The following is a 21,476-nucleotide window of genomic DNA, read 5'->3' on the forward strand; positions in this document are numbered from 1 at the left end:
ATATATATAATTATTTTTTTAAGGAGGGGAAGGAGTGAAAGTGGCAACGTGAAAATCAATTACTGTTGTGTCTGAGTGGCGGGGGGCTGGGGGGGACTGGAGAGAAAGTCAGCCTGGTGGGAGCCTGGGGACGACAGATTAGCTCTGTCCTAGGGGTGTTTCCCAAAAACATAGACGGTGAAACTTTCCGTGATAAAGTAATATATCTTTGCCTGCTGTTTGTAGATAAGGTATATGTTTATTAAGCTAATTTAAATAGCCTTCGGCACACGAGCAGTACTTTGTTCATACTGTTTTCTTTTACCTTCATCTACACATTTCTGGTATTTCCATTTTCAGTGCTGATGGTGAGGGCAGAAGAACAGTTTTATCCAGTCCCTAAATGGGGTTTGAGGTCCAAAAATTAACGAATTTCCCTTTCTGTTTTCGTGTAATGGAGTAATTTTGAAACCTGTTTTGAGACTTCGACTTGACTTGACTTGTTTTATTGACGTGCTTGTGCCCACTCATTTAATTAAGCCATTATACCATAAAGTAAATAATAAGAATGAATGTGAGATATGTGCATGTAGTCTGCAATCATATACAGATATTTCCCTGGAAAAGAAGCTTTAAAAAACTTTCTTTTCAGCACACCATGATTCTTTGGCAAGATCTTATTGCAGGTTTTTGTTTTGAGCCAGGATATTTTGCGTGTTTCTGTGCTCACAACATTACATGCATGCTACACTCAGAATATAAACAGCAAGCGTACCTAGCAGCTCATTCTAGTAAAACTAAGAAATAATCTATTTATAGTGAGTACATTTAAAAGAAAATAATGAGGTCATTTGGAGTATGCTGCAGTTTGAAGTAGCTCGACACCTGGCAGAAACTACATACGCGTTTTCTTCAGACTCTGCACTGTCCATAACTTTTCCTTATAATACATTCTTGTGTTAAGTGAGAAAGGCTGTTTGTAAAACAATCCCCTGGCTGATTCCAGTGTTGGGTGAAGCTGATCCTGTAATGGCATTTTGTTTTGAACAGTTGCTGTAGTTGAAGTTCCCTCATAAGGTAAGGTGGCACTGGGTCTGAAAGGAGGTCCAAATGCCACATTTATAATTAGACTGCCAATTCAGCACATTGTATCTATTGCTATACAGGGATATACTGCTGTGTCTGGTCTCTCAATAGACTGTATTCAGAATTAGCCAATTCAACTGCTTAAACTTTGGAGTCAAATTTAGAATAGGCAATGAGAGAAGGAAAGAAAGAAAACAATAATGCTTTCTTTTTTCCCTCAGCTAGCTATTAAAAGCCAAAGAATATACGGAAACCAACCCAGGCACTGCACTTGGAATCAATGCACCAAGCGCAGCCAGGCCAACCTCGCCTGCAAAACCATTTTGAAGCGCACTTCTCCGGGGGGAGGGGAAGGTGAGCCCCGGGCATCGCTCCGAGCGCCGCTCCCCAGGCCGCCGCCGGACTCCCGCGGCCGGGGGAGGGGTAGGCGGGTGGGGGCCCGGCGGCGGCTTCGGCCCCCGCGCCCCCCTGGCCGCGCCGTGGGGCCGAAGCGAGTGACCGGTTGCCCCCGGGCTGGCCGGCGCAGCGCCCCGGCCCCCTCCGCCCGCGCCAGCTCCCTCCCCGCCGGCTTGTGGAAGGGCTCCCGCCCCCGTGGCGGGCGGGGGCAGCCGGAGCCCCGCGGGGAAGGAGCGGCCGCCGCCGGGGGACCCCGCGCCTCCCAGGGCCGCCGGGCCGCAGGCTCTGGCTGTTGGCGGCTGCCCGCCTTGTCCCCGGATTTACGGCTGCTGGCTCCGTTTCTCCTGTCACACTTTTTGTTTCGCTCATTCTGATTTCTCCGTCCTCTTCCACTAGAACTTTAATTCATTCAGCGATGAGAATGTAAGAGGCCCTTTGGTCTGCAATCTCGCACCCTCTGCTAAATGCATTATTTTCTCTCCCTTTCTTGCAGTTCAGAACGCTGTTTCAGTACTGCTGGGAGACTTAGCTGGGTTGCTTCATAGCTCACTTAGTGCCCTTCTCTGCTAGATCGCAGGGTGCAGACTAGTGTCATGTGTATAACACACAGGGTAAAGGAAGAGAGACAGATGGCTAGCTGTCCCTGCACTTACAACTGATTCTCAGCTCAACTTAGGTAACTCTGCTTCATTTTTTCCTTCCTCCACCAGTTTACACACTGGTGAAACCGAGAAGAGAAACAAAGTGGAGCCCATCAGTTTCCTTCGTAAGGCCACTAGTGCCTGATTTGTAGAAGATAATAACTGACATCCGAAGTTAGTTGCCTTCACTTGTCAGTTTGGTTTTGTTCACAAGTGGGAACTGCCAGTGCTTGTTCCCTGGCCAGTGGGTTTTCATATATATGGCCAACAATTGTTAGTGGTCACTTCCAGCTGAAAGTCTTTTGCTCTATGGGGGAAAAAAAATCACTTTGGACATGTTTTTTGCATCTTTGATCATATTTTTAGTTGAAAGTATCCATATATGTCTGCAGTTCTTAGAGGCCTTGGAATATCTTGTGGTAATAAGGGCCAGAGCTTTGCATGATGATAGAAAAAACAAATATATTTTTTCTCAGTGGATGTTAGAAAGTTTCTTTAGTCATGACCTTATATCTGCTAAACACTGAAATCACCTTGGGAGATATCACTTCAGGAAGCATATCCATTAATGTTTTACACTTGGTTTGATTTGATTTCTCACTTAAAAGTGCATAGATCACACTTAAAAGGCTTTTGTTTATTTAATTATTTATTTATTTCACAGAACAAAAATTACTTAGGAAAGAGAAGCCGTGATGCTCTTTTCTTTATACCCCACACAATGAGGTGATGTATATTTCTTTTTCCATAGTGTGACTTAAAAGATCAGCGGGCTGTTTTGGCAGAGGTTGTGTGTAATGACTAACGTTTTATAAGTTATGTAAATAGGGGTGTTTGTGTATATATAAGCTATGTCAACTGAAGTGATATAGCGACATATTTTTACAACATTTCAGTTAATATAGTAAATCACAGAGACAGAGCTTTGAAACATTTCTGCATGATGTCAGAACCTGCGAGAGAAGTACTGCTTTATGATGCATTCGGTAGCTCACATATAGCTTATTCTTCAAGCAGCAGCAAAACACAAAGGTGCACGTTTCAAGTTTGTGCCTTAGTAAGCCTATTTCTACTAGTCTCCTTCAGTGTGTTTTTGTGCAATTTTTATTTACACCGTTTTCTATTTTTTCCTTAGGTAGAACAGCAAGAATGGGCACTTTAGGGGACTTGATATCAAACCACAGAAACGGAATTTCCTTTTATTTTATGTGAGCTATGCAGATTTTTTTTTTTTTTTTAATTTTATTGATGTATCATTACAGGCCATGACATATTGTGAAAACAACACGTGTTAAAATCCTGTCATTAGTAAGGTTGTGTACTGGGCCGGTGTGATGTCTATATGAAATACGTGTATATGCACTTAGATGCAGCTCTGTGCAGAAGGAAGAGATGTGATAGACATATTTGCTGGAAAGCAGCCGATTTCTACAGTGATAAAACTGGATAATTACATGTTCCCAAAGCCTTTTCAGCACAGAAGTAGGTGTTCTTTTAAAACATTATTCTGTGGCAACAACAAATATTTGTGACATCATTGTAAGAGATTTCTTGCCAATTTTTTAGTTTACTGTCTTTCGGAAAGTCTAGAGTTCTTTGGCACTGGTGAAACTGCTACACATACCCATCGTATATTCAACTATTCAGTGAAGTTTTAAATAATTCTCTTTCAATTAGTACAACAGGAACCTGAAAAATGGATTTTCTCTTAAAGAAACAAGAATCAGTACATAGACATTTCTTTCCTCCTCTTGTATATTTTAAAATACTCCTATCAGTTTTATGTTTACTGGTTTGTCTCCTTAAATTAAAAAGAGAGAGAACAGTATCCCAAGTTTGAAAATCATTGCTTGGAAATCAGTTTAATCAAATATTTCTTGAGTCTTGTGAATTGGAAAGAGTAATATAAAATTAGATACATTGGTAAACTAGGTTAATCAGAGTCATTTATTTTTAGTGGAGAATAAATATCTATCAATCGGTGTTTTTTTTGAAGTCAGGCAAAACATTCCATCAAGTTAATGTGTTTAAGGGTATCATATCAGGCACAGACAGGTACTAGAAGTGATAAAAACCAGATAACCTGCAACAAAATGATTTACAGATGGGTCATTATCTTCTATAGAGAGGTTACACAGATCATATTCTTTATAAAAATAGAATGTCATTCTATAGAGCCAGGAGAATTATCTAAATTTGTCTGAATGTTTAATTTTTTTTCTGAGTAACTGGTAGAATTTGTCAAAGTAAAATTTTTGACCCTTCTTACAGGCAGCATATTACTGTAGGATACAGAAAAGTACTGGGTTTATATTTTAAGTATTCTTTATGTTTATTTTACCTGTTTGATAAAGCTTGGGAAACATTTACTTCTTAAAATGTGAACTTTGTAGTGCATACCTTTAAAATATGCACAAAAATATTATATAATTTTTTTTTTTTAAACCTGGAAAGTTTGATGTTAGTGATTTATTAGATTTCAGAACTTGTTTCATACAGCAAGTGGCTAAGTTGCATCTTTTCTATCGGTGGTAAGACAGGATGTCATTTAAATATTTTTTTCTTTCTTCTTGAGCTAGACAGAAAGGTGTACAGTCCATTGTTTCTCCAGTCACTGCTAGACTGACATAAGGCAACGGGAAAGTCTAAAACCTCAGAGATGCGGTATTGATTTGATTCCTAACTGCAAATCCTTCATATCATTGCTCCAAATATCTAACTTTACACCAATATTACCCATTCTTTTTATAGTGACACCATGCTTAGTAAAAAACTTCTAAGCACTGAGGTCAGGTGTTGAGATTGGATTCTAGTTTATTTTTTATGAATCAGATAAAGATTTCTGTGCATGAGACCGTATGTGAAGATGAGAGAACAAGAACATTTCCATATCAAAGGCAATATATCTGAGGCTGCATAGTAATTAAAATGCAGTGGTTTGGACTCTGTGCACTAGTACTTACGCAGAGCGTTGTTGGGACCTTGTGCAGCATGCAGGCGGTTGTCTCTTGCATACTTCTAGAAATATACTTATAATTTTGTACAAACATTTATGCCAGTCCACACTTTTCTGTGGATAATTTGTATTTCATCCAAACCATTCAAAGTAGAAGTTATTTTTTGAGCAACCCCCTCATTATGGCTTTTGTGCATCAACTATTTTTACTCTGGTTGTTTGTATTTCCTCTTACCAGAATGATGGCTTGTTTATAGTCGTATTTTTTTGTGTGTTTCTCTAAGACCCCTTCCATATACCACTGAAATTTTACTACTTGCTTGAAATATCTTTTATTAGAAACAAAAATGCTAATATCTTTTTAGATTTATTGAAGATGGTGTGATTTCTTACATACCATACTTTATGGCAAATTAAATGCATGTGCTGGAACATAATATTTTTAATGAAACAATATGTATTTACTAATTCCAACTAACTGTTATACAACATAAGGGAAATTAATACATTACTCCAAGGACTTGCTGATGTGGGAAAATTGACATAAAATACTGCGGGGTGCTCCCTATCTGGATACTCTTTTCTGGAATAAATGTGACTTTAATTCCTGAGTGTGTCACCCTGGTGAGGAGCTGCTCTGGAAGAGCTGCTGTTGAATTGTTTACTTCATAAACTGTGTTGGTCAGTGTCCCAGTGTGGAGGAGGCAATGAGTGCTGCAACTTTCCTCATTACTCATAGATCCTGTTCTACGGAGGCTCTACCCATTAACGCTCCAAAACTATTGAGGGGAAGCTTTTAGGAAGTTTTCATCTTTAAACAGGTGGTTGTACTGTGAAAGTATTATATAACATCAATCTTGCAATCTCTCTTCATTTTGTCTAGTTTTGGATTACAATTGATGTATGCATACGTGAGCACTTTGAGCTAGAATACCACGCTTTCAGAGATTGTTCTGTGTGCTTTTTACATCTGTATTATTGTTGTGGATGGGCTTGTTAAACTGAGTTCCTGACCATTTGTGGTTAGTAAAAAGCCATGGTATTTTTGCACAAGTAGGGGGGTTAACCTCAATGTCATGGCCTAATTCCAGCTAAGATAGGATGTAGTTGCCCATCTACATTCTCCTTACAGTTTTAACTGGCTTAGTTAATCCTCACTTCCTTTCCTCCGTGTGGCAGAGCAGCATGCTAAGGACACTTGCAGCGTTTTACCTCAGAAGTACCAAATGCAGCTATTGAAGTAATAGGCGGAACTAGATAATGAATCACGTTTTGGGAGTTTTCTGGATAAGAGGGGTGCCATGTGCTTGACCGGCTTATTATTATTAGAATTAACATTTTAAAGGATTTAATAGATACGGTATTTGAATGCTGACCAATTTTAGAGGAATATTTTTATATAGTTTGATATTTGACAGATTTTCAACTGGCATAAGCCAGTATAACTCCGTTTACTTAAGTGGAAGGGTGCCATTTTACAATAACCACAAGTGCATTCCTTAGGACATGATGCAGTTCCTTCTGGATTCCATGGAAAGACCTTTCTGTGACTGTGCTGGAAGGGACGTTGCATCTGAAGGCCCTGTTTGTATTGGATTCACTGTAGAATATAACTTGGTTTTACTTAGGGTGGAATCAGTTTCATCTACATGATGTTGCTTATGTCTTTAGGATGATATTAACAGGAATTCATTTCATGTAAACTATATATTGGAACAACTGGCTTTCCATACCTAATCTTTTAGTGGGTCTTCTGGTACAGTATATGCAGCATGTGGGGATTCTGACTGCTGACTTGTTTTAACTGTGGAGGCTGTGGCTGTGCATTTTCCTTTTTTCATTTGCTTGTTTTGTTTTGGTTTTGTTTTTCTTTCGGTCACACCTGGTCTGCTGAGGGCAAATTATCTTCCTGCAGACCCTTTCACATTTTTCTTCTGCTGAGGGATTCATGTAGGCCACTACAGTAAGAATGTACTTTATTCAAACTTTAGTGTAAGTGTACATAGATGTGCACCCTGATTTTTTTAATGTACGTAAGTAGGCATGATTCAACATATTTTTAGTAGTGTTTTTCGTATGGTAGTGCCTACAGTTGAGATTTTGTATTCACTTTGGGTTTACACGCATGCGTTCTTACATTCTGCCATCTATATCTGCTCTCATTGCTTGCCCAAAAGGTCAAAGATGAATTACAGGAAAACCCTTTCATGTTTTCTGGTTGCCTTCTATAGGCTTTAGTTGCCATTATACTACCTGTTTGTTCCACGTAGAAATAATGGTACCCATGGTATTTCTCTTTGAAAGTAACAACAGAATATTTTCATTTGTTTCAAAACAAGTTAGATATGATCAGTTTTGCATCTTGATTTCATGAGCTAGAAAGTAGTTAACTGGTGTTGGGGTGGGATGGCGGCTACATCGGCTGTGAGGAGTAAGTTTAGACAAGCGTAGTGATGTGGAAAAATGTGAAACAGAAGAGATCAAGAAAGCAAGCTATTGCCACCTAATGTTCTAGGCAAAGGAGAAAGATAAAACTTATTCTCATTTCTGCTGAGCTGTAGTACAGCATATCTTTTGTACTTTTCTTAGTGGTGTTATTTATGTATTTTGATCACTCCTAGAATACCCCAAGTTACAGATCTGTTAGCATACCTGCCAGAGGAAAAAAAAAAAGAATGTTCCTATGCTAGAAGATCTGCCTAGTTTTAAAGTACTGAGTGGGCAATCACTTTGCTGTCTTCAGGTGGAAGAATGTGCTAATATTGGCCATTTTGGCATCTGGCTACTTTGGACTTGGAGAGCAAATGCAGTTAGCCTTCCTGCTTCAAATCTATATTTTTGCTACAGGTAAATAATTCACAGGCTCCCTTTGTTCTTCAAGAATGACTTACATAGGTTAGGGATATGTTCGCTTAAGCGTTGTCATGCCTTCAGTCTTCTGCACCACATGCATGATGCCCCTGAGGGATGACAATTTTCAGGCAGTCCCCACTAGGTGCAACAACCCCTCCAACTTTTCACCCTTCGCTGCCTCTTTGTATGAACTCATATAGGTGTGGTGGAGTCAGTTCAGGTGTGTCTCTGCTCACCCACAATGCTCAGCCTAGGCTTCAAGGGACCATGTCTGCTGAGTATTCAAGAAGTTAAGTGAGCCTTTGGTGAAAGCCAAAAAAGTTTTCTTTCCTTGCTCATGGAAACAGACTTTCCTTGTGATTCCTTTTTTTCCCTCAGTCAGTGAAAACTCTCCTTATTATTTTAATCTCCACTATTGCCTCTAAACAATAATGATTAAGTCTGTAACACTGATTTTAACAATGTAACAAAAACTCTGCTAGTGGTGGCAGTGGAGATACACTGGTGTGCATTGTAGTGCAGATATACTGCCATGTGTTTGATGGGGTGAATGCGTGTATCCACTAACAGTTGATTTGAAAACACCATTGCACAACACTCCGTGGTGGAATGAGATCAAATTACAGACACAAAGTCAAGATGATGGTGTAAAAGTGAAAGGCTTTGAATGCTGTGAGTGTTTATATACATTCTTTTCAGGGAAAAAGAAAATGTGGATAGGAGGGAAGGTAGTTGAGGGACCCAAAGAGTAATTACTGAGGATTAGCTGGAGTTTCTAGTTTATGAAGTCCTCCCTTGGACAGGTTGAATTCAGTTTTTCACGATGTGAATATATTGTATAACATGACCAAAAGCAAAAGGAACAGGAGGAAATTGTTTTGCTGAATTGTATGTAAGAGTGATTTCTTACTGAAGTGTAAACTTAAAGGCATAAGCTGTTACTGATTCAACTTCTGATGGATTTTTAAATTTTTTTTTCCCCCCAGTCAAAATGGCACAAAAATGCTTAGGATAACAAACGAACCAGTAACAGACAAATCCAGCCCCAAATAGTTTTTGATTACTGTGTTCCTCTTGTGGAAGTCTTTCTGTTTCGGTAATTCAACATGGGATGATTAGATAGAGAAGGTGAACGCTCATTTTCCCTCGTGCTGTTTAAGCGTGGCTCCCACATGATACTTCCTGTCTTTCCCATATTGTCTCTTTAGTATCAACAGTAACTAGATGCAAATCAGCATGGTATCTGCTGGTTTGTTTTCAGCTGACCGGGCTAAACAGCAGATATGGAATTTATCACCAGGAGGCTGTGACCTCATCACAGACAAGTGGCATTCCCACAAGTAGGTAATGAAGCACCCCTATTGAGTGTAGCCGAAGTCCAAATCCTCAGTAGCGTTATTACATATTCAATTTAAACAGCTCTCCCAAACTTTAAAGCTGTCCCTTGATTTTTTAAAATCCACTCACTGTTGTAGCTGGAACAGCAGCTGTCACTGGTCTCTGCTGATGCCACACTGCTGAATTGGACTTTCTTGAAAATGTGTGGGAGAAAAGAAGGGATGAAAAAACAAAGGGAGAGGAAGATGAGGGGAAGGGATATGAAAGGACAAAAATGGGAGGGAAAAGTGAATGTCTTGAACTCAATAGTAACTGAAATGGTATAGAGACTGTTTGTAGTCAGAGAGTATTTGGTAATAGCTTGATGCATTTAAATTATTAAGACTTCTATATATAGATGGTGTAATGCTGTCTTTTTAAGAAGATAACATATAGTGGCCAAAGAAGTCCTCTTTAGTGCTTACTGTATTTGAGACAACTCCATATTCCTTTTCTGTTACTCCTCACCATGTCCACAACAGATACTCTAGGACACAAGTTATCTGTACTGCTAAGAAAATGTAGGCTTCTGGGGAAGGTTTGAGTTCGGTCATTTTTGTATTTTTCAGCAAGTCTTGTATGTGTACATAAATATTATATCTATCAACAGCTCATGAATATTTAGCATGAATCTTAAACATTTTTGTGTTTTGCTGATCCTTCTGGCAAGTGATTGATAGCAAATGTTGTTGAAAGGTTTACAGATTCTGAATGATAAGTATAAATTAGTAATACCAATACACTTGCACACCAATTTGTGGTCTGAATGTGGAATGAAATTGTGTTTTATGTCTTTAAAGTATTTGTGAGTGGAATAGGGGTAGCTTTTTGATCTTGTTAGCTAGTCTCAAACCTTCATCACTAAGAGCAAAACAGGAATGAAATAGATGCTTTAGAACCTGAAGGAGTCTGTTTCTGTGGATGGCAAGGGAGGGAGAACACTTGAATGAGCAGAAACAAGAGGGGAAAAAAAGAAGAAAGGGGATAGGGTGAGAAGCAAAGAGACTGAAAAAAAACAGGATGTGTGGGGACAGAACAGCATTAGTGGACGCAGACTTTCAAGGCATATTTAATGATGTTATTGTCCTCCTTCATCTATACTCTTCCACTTTGCAAGGAACTGAGGATGAGATATCAAAATCAGCATTTCTGTCATTCTCAATCAAATGAGATATTAATTGAGCTTAGAGTGGGAGTAAAGACTGAACAGCTGTTGATAACTGGGATGTATAGAACGGGGAATATTGTGTTATATAAAAGGGAAAAATAGTTTTCCTGTGTTCTCAGCTTTCTGGAAAGTTGTGCAGTTCTTGTACTTTTAGTGAGAGGTTTTTTGGAGTTCCCGTGATAGGTGTTTGTTTTAGAAGAACCTAGACCATGTCCTGCAGTTGTGCATGTTAGTCTGAGCTGGGCCCACTGCACCCTGTTTATATAACAGATAAAGGCTGGCCTGGTAGTTGTGTTATAGAAATAACAAATAGGGAGGCAGTCCAAAAATACAATAAATATGAAGCTTTATCATAAAAGGCGTTGAGCCACTGAAACTTCCAGGGAAGGATCCATATATTCTCAACGTCTCTCCCAAGGGTGTCCAAGGTTAGTAGGATTATCCGTTGCTGTGGCTTGATTAGAATTCTTGAGCATGTAAAAATATGCCCTGGTGCATGTCAGTTTTTTTCAGTCAAAGCTGCAGATCAGGGCTCTCCATAACAGTGTTCTGTCTAGTTAAAGCTGCTAGATTGTGGCAGTCCACTGTCTGATAATTTTAGGGTCACTTCATTACTGGTTATGCATGTTCACTATTTAATTTCTATGCCACGGTGTAATATAGTTGTCCAAATGAGGCACAGCAGCCACTACACAAAATAGTCTTTCACGATTTGTTTTGAATCTTGTTTCAGACGTGAAGGTATATCTGGTTCTTCCTATTCCCTTTAAGTTTTTCTGTGCAAATTCTCACTTGATGAATGTGTCAGTATCTTATTAGGCTTTTAAATTTTGGATTATAACAAAATGCCTTTACTTGTGTTTAAAAATATTTGGTATATCATCTCTTTTTGCAATGAATAGGGCCCTGAAAAAGAAAAGAAGGCAGAACATAAAACAACCAGCCCCTTTTGCACACAGATAAAAGGCTGTTTAACATTAGCCATTACTTGTTTGATGTGAGAAATTAATTTATTTGCATTCTGCTCTTCTGCCGTTTTGCTTGTCTGAAAGCACGCTTGGTGTCACACCGGTTTTCATAGGTCATGCTTGGGCTTCAGTGGTGAATTCCAGAGCTGTGGTATAGGCAATCGCTGGGTAAGAGGCTCTTATTTGCCAGAAGTCAGTGAGAGCCACAGCCTGCCTGTTCGCTGGTGTTGGAGCCATGATGCATACGATCAGATGTGTGAAGAGCAGTTTGCCTCTTATCACAATTTTTATATTAAAATAAATATCAATGATGAATTGGATAGTTGGCATTTACTCCCAATAATTCAGGCAATGATGATTCTTACAACTGAACTCAGCAGCACATGTTTTTTCTCAGTAAGAGGAGCCGATGGGCTTTGGTCGTTTTTTTACGCCTAAGGGGATTTTTTTTTTTTGTGGACACCAAAACCAAAAGAAGATGCAATAGACCACAGGAATGGCTGCTAAGTCCTCATTCTTCTACTTGTCTGGATGGTTCACATCTTTACAATGAAGTTCAGAGTCATTGGCCAAGGCAGGTAGAAAATTCATTTGTTTGAGCTCTTTCAGGTCCAGCTGATAACTCTCAGGGTTCAAGTCCTGGAAGATACCAGGTGCTCTGGTACTAGTTCAATAGGCAATATAAGCACATGCCGAGCTTTAAAGCCTGTGAATAATTTCAGTGGGAATGAGACTATGTATGTGCTTAAAATTCAGCATGTAGTTAAGCACTTTGTTGGATTGGAGCCAACGTGCTTAGCACTTTGGAGGACTGAATCCTTATTTGCTAGTGGTGGTTTATATATTTTTTTGGCTTATGAATTTCCTCACTGACCTGCTCCTTTGTTTAACGGTCACCCCACAGCATGGTCAAGATTAAAAACTTCTGGGGCTTGTTTTGTCTAGAAGGTTATGCGTAACCTCTAGAGGGAATTTTATGGAATTACTGATGCTACATAAATATGTTCTTTATAATCAACTTGTGTTTAATGTGAAAGTACTAAGAATTTTGATCAAGAGACCATCATTTAACCCAGATTTTATTTCTTCCCTTGTTTAGAACTCTGTTCTTTACCTGCAGAAATTAATAATGCCTGTCTACAAATGTATATCAAGTTCTAAAGATAAATTGTATTTGTTTATAATGACCTTTTCTGTTTCCAAATTCTCTCTACTTTCTACCAGCTTTTTTTCTGATTCTAAAAGAGTGTTCTTCAGGCAATAATTAGCAGTGAGCTCTATCTGAACTGAGATCTTTATGCACTTCTGTCTTCACTCAAATTTGGTCTTCACTCAAAATATCTTGGCCACGTAAGGTAATGGTTCTAATTGTTTTCTTCCGCTTCTCACCTGTTCTGCTATAATACAAAGCATAATCTTGGCACTACCTCAGTGGTGTCAGAATTACAGAAGCTAGAGAATATTCTTCTGTTATTGTATGATTATTCCCAATTATATTTTAAATTTTTACCTACATATTTGTCCTTTATTCTCCATAAATTCAAGACCAAGCATCATAAAGGATCAACTGAACAAACTGAATTTAAAAAAAAACAAAGAAACTCAGGAAAATCCTTGGTGCCTCAGACAAAGTTAACGGATGAAGTTTTTCCTCAGCAGGAACAAACCTGGTCTTTTCAAACCAGTGAGGAAAGAGAATTTCGTTGTCTCTGTAAGAGTTTTTGCTTGCTCCCAACAAGATGGAATAGGGGTATAGCTAAGTGCTAGCTTAAATCTTGACTGTTTGTCTTTCTTTTTATGCTTCATCTTTAAAATAGCTGAGGTAAAGTGTATATATAGCCTAGATTAGAGTGTAGACAGGCATGTTGTTGCACGTCTAGCTGGAGGGACAGAAGAAATAATACGTTTAGCTCCTCTTTCCTGCCTCTCAGCTGAGGTGCAGTAAATGCCTGTGTGAATGCTTGAAATGTAGTGTCGCTGTGTGGCAAAGGGAGTTAGTTGAAACCACAGCTCAAACCATGTAATGTCTAGGTGGAGGGACAGTAAGTTCTAGCAGGGAGAGCAGTGGCTTCTCAAGTATTTCCAGTTGCATTTGTAAGAGGAGGAACAATGTACGGCTCTGGTGTAGCTCAGGGAGCGGTGGGTGCCAGTGCTTAGGGTACTGAACAGGGAGGTAGGAGAACTTCGGATTATCTGTTTTTTTTGATGCTGCCACAGACCGTGATTACAAACATGTTACTTTACTCAGGGTACCCTTCTTTCCTCTTGTGTAATCTACTTAGACTACAAGGTGCAAAGAATGTTTCTAACTCAGTGTTTGTACCACAGTTATCGTATTTGAGTATGTTCTGGGAACAAATGCTAAGAATTCCAAATATACAAGCAGATACTTTTAATACTGGCATATGGACATATGCTCTGAATCCACAAGAAGAATCTAATTTCCAATTGTCAGTAAGGTCCTACATGATTAAACCACTTTTTTTTTTTCTTCTTTTTTTTTTTTTTTTTTCCAGCTACTGATGATTCATTGAAGGAGGATGGTGATGCATAGATATTAATACTTGTAAAAACCATTTATCACTTAGTGAATTTTAAAATTAGATAGCACAAGGATGCTTTTGAGACATTTGAATTATAAAAAAGTTCCCAGTTCTGTGTATACTACCAAACATATCAAAAATTCTGCCACTGACATTTTTATCTCAATCTGAGTTCAGTTTTCTGTTAATGACAACTGGATATGTTTTTGTATTTTTACTATTATTCTAAAGATTTATTCAGCTTGACAGTTGTAGGATTAAGCTTTACAAACAAAAGGATAATATATCCTATGTTTACAAGTTAGCCAGAGGCCAGGTTTTATAAACTTTAAAAATATAGCTATTGCGAGTTTATAAAATAGACTAGTCAGCTTTCCAAGAGAGAAAATAAATCCAGCAATGGAGCTCATTTCCATGGGAGCTTGCTACTCACATGTATGATAATATATTTTGACCTAAAGCAGTGTTACATGCAAATCTTAAAAATGTTTTGAAAGAAGTAAAAATACGGAGCGCAAAGTGAAGACATGTGGGGCCTGATTCTGTGAGTATCTTATAAAATGCCTCATGTGAGAGCCTCTGATTCCATTGAAAGAGGCACCGAGCAACTGACGTTCGGTACAATCCAGAACAGAGGCCACGTAGGGTTTTAGAATCTGATCTTTCCGATGCTTTCTGTCAGACGTGGTGGTTTTCATTAGTTTAAATCTGATAATAGGTTTACAGGCGGGCCTGTAATCACCTGTGTTAGCAACAGAGAAAGGTATCTTATGTTTTCTGCTGAAGGCCATCTAGCAATGCTTTTAATCTTAAAATTTCAGCTAGAAACAGAGGAGCTCCAAAGGTCATAGCAACCAGAATAAAAAATTCTGGAAAAGAATTTAGGATACATCAGGCAACACAAGTATCTTTATGTACAAGCATGAAATGTAAAGAAATTCCACATAAACACAGATTCCTGTTTTATAATTTGCAGCATAGGAATAATTCATCTTCACATCAGAAGGGTTGTATTTACAACAGATGAAGAGAACATCTCAGTTGAACTGTGGCTGCAATGCTGGGCTTTTTTTTTTTTAATTTATTTTATTTTATTTTTTTAATAATGGTGATATATTTAAAATGATGAAATGGGATTTGCGAGTGACTCTGGTGCACAGGTCTCCTGCAGCACTGAGGAGGTGCTGCCCTGTTAGTTCTCAATCTTGTCACTTCTGGGGAACAGCAGTGAAACTGTTTGTTCCTGACAGCAGACAGCCCCACTGCAGGGCCCTGGTTTCATGTTACATTAAGTATTAGTGCTGTTCTTTCAGGAGCTATTATGCTGTGACATCAAAGATTTTCTGACAGGGCAGTTGTAGGTTAGCACTGAAGTTGTCTACTGAAATTTTTAAGAATGGAATTAAATATATATGATCAGATTTAATATGAGAGATCGGAAACTGCATATAAAATGGAGTTAGTGGTTAAAGAAAGCTGCGAGAATAATTATTTGGTTTGGCCTATTTATCCTTTCTTGTCCAGGGCAATTTTTATTGCCTTTAATTTCTACAACAGTTCCAAAAATACTGCCATATGTTAACATTTTTGTGCAACTGCTTATTTTCTGAAAAATGTTGTGTGGAACAGGAGGAAGAGGACTTTTTATAAAACAAGTATTCAGTATGGCCCCTGCAGTGCTTGTAGAAATTAATCCTTGAACAACAATTGTAATAGCCCAAATTCTTTCTTTACTGATTGCCTAACTATTTAAAAGGATCAAGATACACATTTTAAATAGTAAGAAAGAAATCTAAATGGCAAGCAAAAGCCTAATAGTGATTTCTGAGACTTGGATCTTTTTGTAAGAGACAAACTGTAACTGTGTATAGATCGCAAGTTCAACTATCGCTCTTTGGAAATTCTGAATCCAGTTTCCGCCCGTCTTAAAGGGGAGATGGTAGGAATTTGAAACTAACTGGCTGTGTAGCTGTTCAGGACAAAAAAAAAAATCTTGAACATGCGCAACTTGAAATGTTCCTGTAGATTCCTATGTGGTGAAATCAGCATTGCTGCAACTATAAAATTACTATTATGCTCTGATGAGGCAAGTTCAGTGACAGGAAATATCAAAATTAATTTTGGAAACACATGTCTGCATATTTTTGATTATGTTACTAAGGCATTTGTTCCATTTAGTATCAAGCAAGTGAATCATCTATTAAAAATGTCTACAATAGAGTAATACTTTTCTAGTAAAAAACCCCAAAAAACTAAGAAGTTGAACAATGCTGTTTAGTCATAAATAAGACACCAGCATAATTTGTGCTAGATACTTAATACTTTCAGGCATGAGAAAAATTACATAAAGAATGTACCTCTTTCTTTGTAGTGGGTTTTTTTTTTTTTTTTTTTAAAGCATAGCCAGGAATAAGAGGTATGATTCTGAGGTCCTTGCTCAGATAAACAGATCATTTGGTTATTTTGGGGCTGTTCTGTTCACTAAAAGCTTGCAGGGTCAATTCTGAAGTTTATATTGCAGTAGAATATGCTTTTTATGCTATGCTAATTGACCCAAACGAGCTGTATGGTAGCTTTGATCATGCACAAGCATTTTAGTTTATTTAGATAACATTGCTTGACTTCTCCTTTGGTTTTCTTGCGTTGCAACACACCTATCAGCAAATCAAAATCTTTATGGCTGAACACTCAGAGGCAGCTAGTTCAGAATGAAAACTCAGCCCTTTACACTGATGTGTGAAGCTCTGGGAATAGTGGCACTACCCTTAGGAAAAACTCACTGACAGGTGGCAACAGTGGAATACAAAATTATCCTCTAGCTCTATAATCTCAAATCACAACATTTAAAGAATATATAAAGAATGAAAAATGTGACTAGTGGACCTGGCTCTTGCAGAGAATTTTTTAAGTGATTACAATGATACATGACAAAATCAGGTTAGTAATGGTATCTAAAGTATTTATTGATCAATAGTTCTACTGCCCTCAAGAGTGTGACATTGTAGGTAGTTTTCTTTTCCTTTCTTTCCTGATTTAAAAGGTATAATGTAAAACTGTGTTTTTAAACAGTATTTAGGCAACAATGGGTACTGTCAGGAATCCATTAGACTATTTTGCTATTTTGGACAGAGGATCCTTTCATTTAGCCTGTAATCCTGGAGACTGTCACATTCAAGTAATGATGCTTAGCAGTTTATCTGCACTGTGTCTATCCTGGTTACATTTTTTCTTTTTGCGGCTTTGTTAGTTTGTTAGTTTGTTTTTACTATTAGAGATGTTACTGTGCTTCAGAATAAGAAACTGTTTAGGGAGAACTTGTCAAAAATTCTCTCATTTTAGGAAGGTCTAGAGTCCTCTCAATTTCCTTCATAGAATGCCTGGAGTTTGTTGAACAGCTAATATTTCAATTTCTATTCAAATAAACAGCAGTAGAACTGACTTGATAAGTGTGCCACTAAATAGATCATGTTACCACTTAACTTAGGACTAATGCTTAGCAGTGTGGTTTGCTGAATTTTGTTGGCAGTGTTCATGTAAAGGCCAGGCAATTCCAGGAGAGAAACGAGTACTAGTATTATTATAATATATATTGTATTACAGCAGAAATTATATTTAGTTGTCTGCAAGCAAAAAGTTGAAAAAATGCATAGCACGTGAATGTACATTAAGCAATTTTTTAGTTATCTAGAGGAAACAAAGACTAATTATGTTATAAATCTAAAATATGTTTAAAATCCATGGATGCACAGATCCTATATAACAAAAACTAGGAAATCTAACCTTCTGATAGTCTGTTGCTACCTTTTCCTCTTGTAGAATGAAAATGAGAACTACCAAGTCATTAGGAGTGTGGTGTGTACAGGCATAGACAGTATTCCTTGGCAGCTTCAGACAGATAGCTCTAGATTTTCCAGGCTTTTGGTTAGACTCCACTATACTTATAACACTTCTGAGAAGTTGTCTTTGTGTTTATACCTAAACATGCAAGAAGAGACAATCAGGAATGCATCAGTAGAAGATGGTAAAGTTTATTCTCTCAGCCATTCAGTTTTGCGTTGGTAAATACATAATGAATCAGGATGTTAAACCTCTGTTATACAGGGTGTTTCAAGAAGATGGACTCATATGGGAAATATACTGCTTGGAAATTGGGTCCATCTTTTTGAAACACCCTGTATTTTCATTCAGGTGTTGGATAAACAAAATAAAATACTGTGAACCTGAATCTCTACTTGCAAAGTATTTGCATGTATTTTGTGCATAAGCTAGGCTTGTGTGCTTGGACAGCTCAGGAGTATCCTTTGGAAGATGAGCAAACCTTAAGAATTACAATTAATGTCATAATGGAGAGATATTCTTCTCCTTCAAATGAAACACAACAAGAGTATTTTTTTTTTTTAATTTTTTTTTGGTCAAAATGGTTATTTAGATTCTACAGAAGTCTCAGCTATCTTAGCTTCTCATTCTTATTGAACATTCTCACTTGTGTTCAGAGTCTGGACTCCTTTCTGTTCTGTTTCAGAGCTGTTTGCCAGAAATGAAAAGTCCATGGAGAACAGCCACTTCCCATTTTTGGAGATGTCAGAGACACTGGAGATACTGTAGGCAGGTCCTGGAAGGAAGTTGTGAAATCCCGTGTACACAGTTTTCCAAAACTGAGGCTGAATGGGAACTTTAGCTGTATCCTGGTATGGGAGAAACTGTGGCTGATTCAGGTCTTTGAATGGCTTCTGAGTAAACTTGAGTCGTTCAGCCCTGAAGGAGTTGTGATAGATCAGAAGTCAGTATCTGATAATATATTGTTTTTATAACCAAATGTAACTTGGCCTCTTCCAACTGATTTAAAGCCCAAAGAACTGGCAAGGTACTACTTGCTATATACGTTACACAATAAGGCACGACCGGCCATCTTTGGGCCAGCAGGGCTTGCTGTGCAATCTATAAGAACAAAAAGCAGAGATAGAAAAAAGCTTGGCTTATGTTACTGTGTGGGAGAGAGACAAATTTTTTCACCCTCCCTTGCTATCTAGTTCCAGGTTACTTGTCATTTACAGCCATGCTGGCTTTGATGAGAGATACCTGAGGATTTCTGATGACAGGCATGTTCCTCCTGGTTTAGAAGAAGGTTAGTGCTTTTGTAAGATTGAGGCTCAGAAGAAAGTAAATGTGGACCTTGGAGGAGCTTTACTTTTGACTCTATGTCTCTCTTTTTCTCTAAATCACCTACCTAACCATGTCTAAGCTCTCTTGCAGGTTAGAAAATAAATGTATGTAAGGGAGAAGATGCACAATTGCTATTTGTCTTTTATGTTTGTTTAGAGATGATAAAAGACATTGAAGCTTCTATTTAGAAGAGATACTAGTATGCTGTGTTTAATTAGTCCTTCACTCTTGAGAGAGAAATACTGTAGGCAAGTATGTTTATTCTCACTTTTCCAGTTGGGAAACTGAAGCAGGAAGGTTTCAAGATGGTTTGGGTCCTAGCCAGAATTCGAACTTGGAAGATATGGCTCCTTTCCAGGCCTATGCTTAAATTGCAGGCCATCTCTCTTTTTTTAATGCAATATTTTGTAATAAATATAAGACTTTTTATACTATTACATACGCAGTTAGAAATAGTTCTTTCTGTACTTGGAGCTGCCTTTTCTCCATGGCTTTTGATGGAGCATATGTCTGCTTGATCCATGCTCTAGTGAGGATGCAGACTGTTCATGACAAACATGCTATTTATTCCTGCTTTCTTCCTGCCTGAAAGGGACTGCTCTCTTACGCAGTGGCCCGTACCACTTCAGAGCATCAGTAGTTTTCTTGCAGTGACTTCAAGATTACAACAGGCTCCGGCAGGCTGCCGAGTTCACCCATCTTGCTCTTAGTTAACCAGCCATGAGCTCCCACCATATGTGTGACTGAACATCTGTATCTCTCTTACTTGTGGCTGTGCAAGTGAGGCCTGAAATGCAAACACACTCCTTCATAGCACACTGAAGAAGTAAGTTAAATCTCCAGAAACTTTCTTTTAATTCATTTTGGCCTTGCATTTTTCTGCGTTTGTTTCATCCTGTCTTTCTGTTTTACGACTCAGCAATATATTCTGTCTTGAAAACAACATTAAGTGTAGTTACGCGCACACACACTGAGAAGAGAATATCCCCCCACAGTGTTTACAGCAACACCTCTAGGTGACGGCAGGCAGTAAGCTTTCTTTTTATAGAGCTCCAGACTACAGATCATTAGCTTGATATGGTAGCTCAGTGGTGCAAAGTCATTTGAATATTTATTACCCTGCTTAAGACTTTCGCTTTTCAAGTGGGAAATAAATGTGATAAGACCCCGTTTCTGTCCTCTTGCCTGATATGCTAAAGCACAAATATGTGAAATGGATTTTAATTGTATTTCCTTGAACCTCTGTGATAGAGACCAGCAACTTGGATATTTTAAAGCAAAAATGTGTGTCGAACAACTGCTCAAGTTTGCAAAGTCTTTTTACAACCTTCCTTCAAAGTTCGATAGGATATTTAGCTCCAGTTGAATTTTCAAAACTCAATACATAAATATTCATGTATAATATACAAAAAGGCAGCTTTAGAAATGTATGTTTGAATGGGGCACTGTTACTTAAATGAAGTATAAATTTAAAGGCCCTTAAAACTGGACTTTGCCAACAGTCATAGATTTTAAGAAACAGTAACAAACCAAACATTGTGTAAATGAAGGTTTTTTTGGGGAAAAAGGCCAGCCCTATTACAATACGATCAGCAAGACATGAAAGCCAGCAGCAGGCAACAGAAAGGCAGAGGCAGGCTCCTGAATATATTTTAAAGGTAGAATGTTGTCAGTGTGTTTTCATTTAGCTATTTTAAGATGTCTATGTTTCACTTGCTGCAGTCACAAATTCTAACCATGAATAATAGGAATCATTATATGGGTGTAAATGGTATATTGACTACATTTTTCAGGCTCAAACACACCTTCCTTGTTGGCAGTGGAAGGCAATGAATGAGGCATTTTATTAAACCTGGTGCTTGTGGTTCTAATCAAAGGTCACTGGTTAGCTCTCACTTTTCAGTCTCAGATTTGTCTAGATGTTTGATCAGGGGGCTGCAATGAAATTATTATGACAAAGACTTTGTACTAGGCGGTATCTGTCTGCTGAAACTTGAAAGTCTTTGCCACAGTGATGCTGACAGCATGTGAATGCTGAAAGAATGTGCAAGAAATGTTATGTCTTAAAGAAACCTTTACTAAGTATCATCTTCCCTTTGTGTTACATTTGAAATCATTTCAGTTGCTATTAAGGCACGAATGAAAAGGTGTTTCATTGATTAAAGGTGGCGTGTTTTTTTTTTCAAGTGTACTGTATGCTTTAAGACAGTCTTCACATTACTTACTCTGTTCAGTCCCTGCTGCACACAGCAAGTTCATTAACATGCAGATATGCCGTGATTGAAGTCGGGTTGCCTTTTACATTGGAGTTGTCTTGATATAATGAGCTTCTCTTTAATGTTCAAA

At 38.1% G+C, this 21,476-nt stretch overlaps 1 protein-coding gene across 12 annotated transcripts in view; it reads left to right on the forward strand.

The window, feature by feature from the left end:
* SOX6 (SRY-box transcription factor 6) overlaps positions 1-21,476 on the forward strand; it is a 375,354-nt gene that overhangs the window by 2,465 nt on the left and 351,413 nt on the right. The window contains exons 1-2 of one of the 12 annotated variants that reach the window (XM_082059016.1): positions 876-1,056; positions 2,767-2,828. The exons of 8 other annotated variants lie outside the window; for them this stretch is intronic. The gene's annotated coding sequence lies outside the window, so the exon portion shown is untranslated. Of the gene's footprint in view, positions 1-875; positions 1,057-2,766; positions 2,829-3,292; positions 3,311-21,476 lie in introns of those variants that run through there. 3 more of the 12 variants (XM_082059018.1, XM_082059010.1, XM_082059017.1) reach the window with 3 other exon arrangements.

This window comes from Streptopelia decaocto, assembly GCF_964273445.1.
Source record: "Streptopelia decaocto genome assembly, chromosome: 7".
Classification (NCBI taxonomy): domain Eukaryota; kingdom Metazoa; phylum Chordata; class Aves; order Columbiformes; family Columbidae; genus Streptopelia; species Streptopelia decaocto.